This window comes from Lactuca saligna, chromosome 8, assembly GCF_052625555.1.
Source record: "Lactuca saligna cultivar CGN05327 chromosome 8, ASM5262555v1, whole genome shotgun sequence".
Lineage (NCBI taxonomy): Eukaryota > Viridiplantae > Streptophyta > Magnoliopsida > Asterales > Asteraceae > Lactuca > Lactuca saligna.
This window is the reverse complement of record NC_136424.1, coordinates 86,813,008-86,821,845: the sequence shown is the minus strand read 5'-3', so window position 1 is coordinate 86,821,845 and position 8,838 is coordinate 86,813,008. Positions and strand designations below refer to the sequence as shown.

The following is an 8,838-nucleotide window of genomic DNA, read 5'->3' as shown; positions in this document are numbered from 1 at the left end:
AACCATGTTAGATGAAGCTGCTCGCCACCTATACATATCCCTTTACTGCCACCTCCCCATGTCACCGACTTTCCCTATTGGCTACATATTTGATCTAGTTGAATTGAAGGCTAAAGGTCTTGATTTATTTATTCATCTCGTGCTTCAATTTAACACTTCATGCTTGGATTCTAATTGACTTTTTTTTCTTTTAGGTTTTTGCTGTGCGGCTCTATTCTTTGATATCCAAGACTTCTTGATTCACATACATCTCGAAACAAGATGGTTTTGCCAAACGATGTTGATCTGCATAATCCCCCAGCTGAGTTGGCGAAGAGGAAGCATAAGCTCCAACGACTTGTTCAATCTCCGAACTCTTTTGTCATGGATGTCAAGTGCCAGGGTTGTTTCAACATAACAACCATATTCAGCCACTCTCAAATGGTGGTGGTGTGTGGAAACTGTCAGACGGTGTTGTCCCAGCCGATCGGTGGTTGTGCAAGACTTACTGAAGGGTGTTCTTTTAGAAGGAAGGGAGACTGATCCTATCGCTTACTTTTATGGCTGGTTATTCAGAAGCTACTTCGGTGCTATTAGTTAAAACGTTACAAGTTGACACTTTTATTCTGGTTTTTCTTGTTGGACCCCAACTATCATCTTTTAAAATTAGGGCTAGTGTTTGAATCATTTCATCAGACCTTCTTCTCACTATTAAGCTTCTATTACGTATAGATTTTTAAAAGTTTCTCTAAATTTTTTATTGATGACTGGTGGTATCAGATCCAAGAATGGATTTTTAAACTTCCATGTTCATATGTATGTTTTCATAAAGCATATTCTGCTATGTTTATCAGTTGGTTTCTTTTGCCTATCATGTCAGTGACTGTTAAGGACTGACTGTAATAGAAAGGTACAGGAATGATGTATGTGATCTATAAGTGCAAACATTTGTTCAAAGAAAACACATACATATCAAAAAAAGAATTGGTTTTCATGAGATTATCTTAGTATTTGTAAAGGTTTTCATAGCAAGATGAATGTTTATAGTATTACATTTGTGTTGATAATTGGGTTCTAATTTTGCAGGTTCTGATGCAGGGGTATTTTAGTCAAGTGCATAGTTGGTAGAGATTCAATTTGTATGGACGATACTTGGATCTTTTATCATCAGAAGATGGTTATATAAAATTTTTAGTAAAGGGAATTTTGGTCAAACTCGGAAACTAACGTACAAAGGCCTACTTTATGGTTGTTGTTGTTCTATTGGATCAGTTATCTGGTGCTTTCCTTTTTCAACATTTCAGGCCAGGTATCTTCAAGATGCTCGTCTTGCTATTTCTGAGGTCTCGTCTGCTCATCTTATTGTTTTCTAGGTCTCATCAACATCTTCTAGACTCCAGAAGTCTCTATAGCTCTCTTGTATGTATTCGCACTCTTCAAAAATTTAAATGCATATGTGTTAAAGTGACAACCACACGGTTTAGTATTCCGTATTTAGTTTTGAACTTTGTTATCTCAATGGTTAAAAGATATAGAAAGACTTTTAATTCTTTTGACTTTTTGTATCTCGACAAATGGAAGCAAAATTCATTTAATAATCTTAATATATGTTTTATTTATTTATTTATTATTTTCTTAGTTATCGATAATAGTATTTATTAAGTTTTAATTAGTTTTTAGGCTAATTATTATAGATGATAACATAGTTAGTCATATATAACTAAACTCTAAAGGAACGAGTGAATGGGTAAATGTTGCAATAAAAATATGTGAAGGTGCACCAAATATGAAGTTAATATAAATACAAAATTTCATATTTAATCTGACATGATTGGTAGGTACGTTCTGAATCAGCCATGACTTTTCGTGCACTAGACGAGATTGATACGACATGTGTTGGTGGTTTGGTAAATTATGGGATCACTACATTGAAGGCACTAAGAGAAAATGTGTCATTTGGGAAGGTATTACATCAAAGATCTAGTTTTTTTTTCTGGAAGAGACAAAGTCTCAGGCAAACTTTATTAAAAAGAATAAAAGAATACAAAGGAGCAACTTACAATAAAAAAAACAGAGCACAAACTAAAAAGTACACCAACCTATCCATAACCATTCTCTACACCATTTTCTATTGCAACTAACAATCTAGAATTTAACCTAAATAAAGCCGAACCAATCAAAGGAATACTACAAAATCAAAAATCGCCAAGGGTTAGAAAAAACCCAGTTGTCCCAATCCAAAAATCCCCAAACAAACCACAAATAAACTCTCCAAAAAATCATAGAAACCCATCTCAAAAGGAACCTAATCATGAAGCAAAAAACAAATTATTTGAGACTAATCCCAGCACTACCCTGGTTTAAACAAACCATATTCTCATACCCCAAATTCTTATTACTAGCATATACTGTCACTTTCATCATTTTGTAATCTCCTTTAGAATTAATAACAAAATTAACCCCAAACGAATTAACAACACTAGGTCTTGGGTCACATTGTAATAAAGAATCCAGACCACGTGTACCATCCTTAGAAGAAGTAACCTGATGAATCATTATGTTATCATCTAAATTGTCTACTAACTCATTGGTAATATCACTTAATACATCAAATCGATTCCTAGAATTACCAACAATAATTTGCTATTGTATATCCATGCTACCCATGCCCTTCTCCTCTCTTTCCTCTTTTCCACTTGGATTCACACTACTTTTCCCATTATGCCCCTGCATGCCCAAACTGTTAGATTTATTAATAGAAGCAACAAACTCTTGATTCTTTTCAAACACCTAGTTTTCTTTTAAAAGGAATTTGGAATTCAGTTAGTCACTTGTTTATATATATTGTTTTCTAAAAATGGTATACAGAGAAACAATCTCAAGGTTGAGCTAGATTCCTTAAGTGGGCAAGCTACAATTTTGGCTGCACTTGCATCTGTCTCCCCAAAGCTGCCTCTTGGTTATCCAGCCAGGTAACAGTTTGAACTTTATTCAAAATTATGATGCTAAAGTGGTAAATAGACAATGGTTTTTAACTTTTTATTTATTTGTGTAAAGATTTCCCAGAACAATGTTTGATGTAGCTAGAAAAATTCTAACTGAATCTAGCCAAAACACTGTGTTTGCTACAGTTGAAAAACAAGTTGGATGGTTACTTCTCTTATCTTTGCGAGCTGCCCTTGAGGCCACCAAAAGTACTTTGATTCAAGATAGTATAAAACTCTTATTGGTAGATAATTTTGACTCCACTCTCATACATACCATGTGTATTATTAATTAGTTGATATTGATATTGTACAATTAACATGATTATTGTGTAGGATTTTCGTGTTGGTTTTGATCAAGAGTTGGGATTGATATTGAAGCTAAGATACATGATGATTGGTTGGATACATGAAGGGTTTCAGAGCTTCTTTAGACAGCTTAATGATAAGTTACTAAAACACGAAGGTGCCCCTTTATAGCAATGTAGTATTAGCCTTTATAGTTATGCAAAACCTCTTAATAACAATGTATAATTAGATCCCTTTAAAATCAATGTATTACAATTTTTTGACATGATGTTATTGGATGAAATTGTTTGTTTTGGTATATATTTTTTTCTATATTTTTGTATTATGCATAAAAGAGTATCATAAAGGCACGTAGTATATACATATTGTAAATCGTTGATGAAGTTTATGACACGCAAATGTGTGTCATCTTCATTTATGACAGGGGCTATAATGATACGCAACGCGTGTCCTAAAAGCGCGTTGTAAGGTTACGACACGTAAATGCATGTCATATTCCTTTATGATAGGGCCTTCCTAGATACGCATTGCGTGTCGTAAATGTGTGTCGTAAAAGCGTGTTGGAACTACGCGTCGTAAACGCACGTCGTCTATAGACGACGCGCAAAAGCCTGTCATCTCTCGTTATGACACATCTCTCGTTATGACAGGGCCTTCCTTGACACGCATTTACACGTCGTCTGAGCATTTTACGACACGCATTGAGCGTCATAAAAGGTTGTTTTTATAGTAGTGTGACCAGTGAACTCGCCAAGTACATGAATAGACTCGACGAGTCCACTCAGTAAATAGTGAAATTGGCGAGTCAATTCATGCACTCGACGAGTTAAAGGCCCTGTTTACAGAATTTTGAGTTTCTTGGCATGGTTTGGATTAGGACCACTACCACAAACTGTTTTTGATCATTACAAATGTTTTTTGTATGATATGGTAGTGCTTGTACTCATCTAACCATAAGATAATTGTCAAAGTTTTTAAAATAATTTTTGTTTTATTCGATAAACCAAGTTGTTTTTAAAATTGTTGATTTAGAATTGTATTGTTTATGAGTTTAGTTACATCATGAATTATGTGATAACTTAGTTGTTAGGAAAAATGATGTAATTGATGTTTAATGACCTCCATAACTTGTCCTCAAGTTATGGAAAATGAAAGTTCTCATCATTAAAATCAAATTAAACTCATAGGTTATGAATTTTGAAGAGTTTTGACAAGTTTCAAAACTTTCCCTCATGTTCTGGAATTTGCAAAGTCTCATTAGATGAAACTTTAACTCCAATCCCTACAGTTTTAAAAGTTAAAATTCAACCCTTATACATTATAGTATTATAGCTTTAATAATAATAATAATAATAATAATAATAATAATAATAAGAATAATAATAATAATAATAGTAATAATAATAATAATAATAATAATAATAATAATATATATATATATATATATATATATGTGTGTGTGTGTATGTGTGTGTGTGTGTATATATATATATATGTATGTATGTATGTATAAGAGCCTGTCAGTCTTACCGTTAGTCGGCCTCATTCACGAAGCCGGTCTATAAGGGGTATAAGGTTACTGCCTATAAAATGGTGGTTTAATGGGTTTCCACTCTCACCCACCGCTTCCTTGACTAGTGGAGGGTCGTTAGCAGAACGGGTAGGATAGGACATTAATTCTCCCTTCTTTAAAAGTATAATGATATATATAAAGTAACTAAACTAATTAAATTCTCAATCTTAGTTACTTTACGAAAAATGTGAAATTGGTGCTAGTCCATGAAATTACACTTTGTACCTTTGTTAAGTCGTTAGTAGAGCATGTGTGGTTAACCGGGACACTATTCCGGAACTGACAATCTGTTGCAAAGGGTAACCCTGTGTTAATCATAGATCAATAGAGCGTATGTAGTTAACCGATACATTGATTAGGTGATCTGTAACATTGGGTGTATCAAGCTAATTTGTATGGTTATTCACACCTTGTTTATGATCCTCGACATCCCTGTCACAAACTTGAAGGGCACACTGAGATTTAAACATGTCATTGAAAAGTTCAATGAATCTCAAAGATCAAGGAATTTCAAACCAATTAAAACTTAATAATCTATTTCATTCTTAATGGTGGAAATTGGTAAATCCCTCTTTGCAATTGTAGAATATTGTGTTGGGTCCTAGCCTTAATATATCATATTGGGTGTGATATTAAGGATTATTATCTAATCTAAACCTTTTTCTTATTCTTTTTCATATGTCTATTCCAAAAAATGCTTCCACGCGAATTCCTTCAGGTTCTTTCTCACTCATGAACCTATGTGGGAGGGTCATTTTCGATGGCTCGAACTTCAATGATTTGATTCGAAACATCAAAATGGCTATTCTCTATGAGGATAAAGAACATGTCCTTTATAAATATCTAAAGGAGATTTATGTAACCACTGATACTCCTGAACAAATCACTGAACACATTACTCATGAGAGGGATGCAATAAAGGTGTCGTGTCTTATGATTGCTACCATGACTGCTGAGCTACAGAATTCCTATGAGGACTACTATCCCAATGAAATGTATCATGATTTGATGGAAATATACCATTAAAGTCATCAGTAGGAGAGGTATGAGATCATTGCCTCCATGATCACAACCAAAATGAAGGTTGGTGAACCCATCACTACCCACTTGCAAAAGATACAAAGATTCATGGACCGCTTGCTTAAATTGAATGTTAATTTTGATGAAGAGTTGGTCATAGATATTAATCTACACTCTTTACCTCCTTGCTCTGATCAATTTTGTATAACTTATCATATGAAAAAGGAGGAGGTCACTCTTAGCAAGCTTCAAGGCCTTTTAAGGATTGCTGAAAGCAACGTGAAAGGAAAATTGGTTGTGTCTACTCCTACTACTACTACTACCTTCGTTCTGGAAATCGGACAGGGAAAGGGAAAGAAAAGGAAGGCTCCCTCCAAGATACGCAAGGGAAAGTCTCTTGATGGATCCTCTTCTAGTGGAACCAAAGTTGGTTCTGCTAATTCCTCTAATCTGAAGGATATAGAGTGCTTCCATTGCCATGAAAAAGGGCACTGGAAACGAAGTTACCCAAAGTACTTGCAGGACATAAAGGATGGGAAGATCAAACCCTCATTTGCAGGTATTTACACTATTCAATCTAAAAGCTCATCACATGCTAATTCTAGGGTCCGTGATACAGGTTGTGGAGTTCACATTTGTTCTGATTTGCAGGGACTAAAAAGAAGTAGGGACGTGGAGCATGGGAAGATAAACTTAATCATGGGAAATAGGAAAATTTCACATGTGACCAAGATTGGAGTTTATTCTTTATTGCTTAGTAATGGTTTAGATTTAGATTTGAATAATTATTGTTACTCGGCCGATATGGCGAGAAGTATTATTTCCTTTCATAGTTTATACAAACAAGGTTTTACCTTTTCTTTTAATAATGAAATTGGTGGTATTAATGCTTATTACAATGGTGTATTTTATATTGCAGCATTACCTTGCAATAGTGTATACGAAACTATGAATGTTGTAGAAAACCTAGGAAATAATGTGTTACACATTGATTCTTCCAATGATTTGGATAAAGCATGCTTGTGGCATTGTCGTGTTGGACATGTCAACAAGAATCGTATAGCCCAACTCCAAAATGATGGAGTTTTGGAGTCATTCGACTTAAATTCAGATGACACTTGTGAATCTTGTTTACTTGGAAATATTACCAAGTCACCCTTCACTGGCACTTGTGAAAGGGGTGAATGTCTATTGGATCTCATACACATTGATGTGTGTGGACCATTCAGAACCGCCACAAGGGATGCTAATCACTTCTATATGACTCTTACTGATAATTACAGTAGATCTGGCTATATCTACTTATTCAAGCATAAGTCAGAAACCTTGGAAAAGTTCAAAGAATTCAAGCAAGAAGTGGAGAATCAATTGGGCATGAAGAGAAAGATGATGCGATCCGATCAAGGAGGAGAGTATCTTAGTATCGAGTTCCTTGACTATCTTAAGGAATGTGGAAATGTTTCACAATTAACGCCACCTAGGACACCACAACTTAATGGTGTGGTTGGGAAGCGTAATATAACCTTGCTAGATATGGTTGATTTCATGATGATTCGAGCTTCGTCACCTATCTCATTCTGGGGGTATGCCTTAGAGAATGCCATGCATATCCTTAATCTAGTCCCTACCAAAAAGGTTTCCAAAATACCTCACGAGATGTGGACTTGGAAGGTTCCCACATTAGACCACATCAAGGTTTGGGGATGCGAGGCTTTCGTGAGACGCAAGACTCATGAAAAGCTTGAACCTTGGAGTGAGCGATGTATTTTCATCTGGTACCCACAGAAGTCCTTAGGATATATCTTCTATAGGCTAAGTGACAATGTTGTCTTCGTCGCAAGGAGAGGAGTCTTAAGTGAGAGAGAGAGCTCATATGCCAAGGGGACAGTGGGAGGCAAATTGACCTTGAAGAGCTTGAAAAGTCAAGTATTGAAGGAAACTAAAACACTAGCAACCAACCTGAGGAGGAAACTCCGGTTGAACCGATTGATGAGTCCATACCTCTGAGACGTTCCAATAGAGTTAGAGTTCCACCTGAATTTTATGGTTTCCATATTACTGCAGAAGGTGATACATTTATCAGTGATAACACACTGGTAAATTTAGATGAACCTAAGAATTACAACGAAGCCATGGCAGGCCCCGCGTCTTCCAAATGGAAAGAGACTATGGACAGCGAGATTCAGTCCATGTATGACAATCAAGTTTGGAACTTGGTTGACAACGTACCGGGTCGTAAAACGGTCGAGTGTAAATGGATCTTCAAGAAGAAGACTGACATGGATGGGAAAGTACACACATATAAGGCGCGACTGCTTGCGAAGAGATTTACTCAAACTCTGGGAGTTAGCTATGATGATACCTTCTCACCAGTAGTGAAGATTAAATATATTAGGGTTATGCTATCCATAGTTGCATTTCATGACTATGAAATATGGCAAATGGATGTCAAAACCACTTTCCTGAATGGAAAGTTGGTTGAAGATGTTTACTTGAGTCAACCAGAGGGTTTTGTCAATGCAAAGTACCCAAAAAGAGTGTGTATGCTTGAGAAATCCATTTATGGATTGAAACAACATCTTGTAGATGGAATCTATGTTTTGATGAGAAAGTCAAAGAGTATGGATTTTCGAGAAGCGAGGACGAGTCTTGTGTATATGCCAATGCTAGTGGGAGCATAGTGAGCTTTCTGGTATTGTATGTAGATTACATACTACTCATAGGAATTGGCATCCCAATGTTACATGAGGTTAAGTCCTGGCTTGGGAAGTGTTTCACTATGAAGGACCTCGGAGAAGCTGCCTATATTCTAGGGATAAGGATATTGAGAAATAGAAGTAGAAGATTGATAGGACTTAGTTAAAGTACCTACTTGGACAAGGTGTTGAAGCGTTTTAGCATGGAGAACTCCAAGAAAGGTAACCTACCTATCATAAGCAATACCAAACTGAGTAAGACTCAGAATCCGAGTAC

The 8,838-nt window shown here is 35.7% G+C and overlaps 1 pseudogene; it reads left to right on the top strand.

Annotated features, from left to right (window-relative positions):
- Positions 1-200: 200 nt before the first annotated feature.
- Positions 201-522, top strand: LOC145012333 (small ribosomal subunit protein eS27y pseudogene; annotated as a pseudogene).
- Positions 523-8,838: the final 8,316 nt, after the last annotated feature.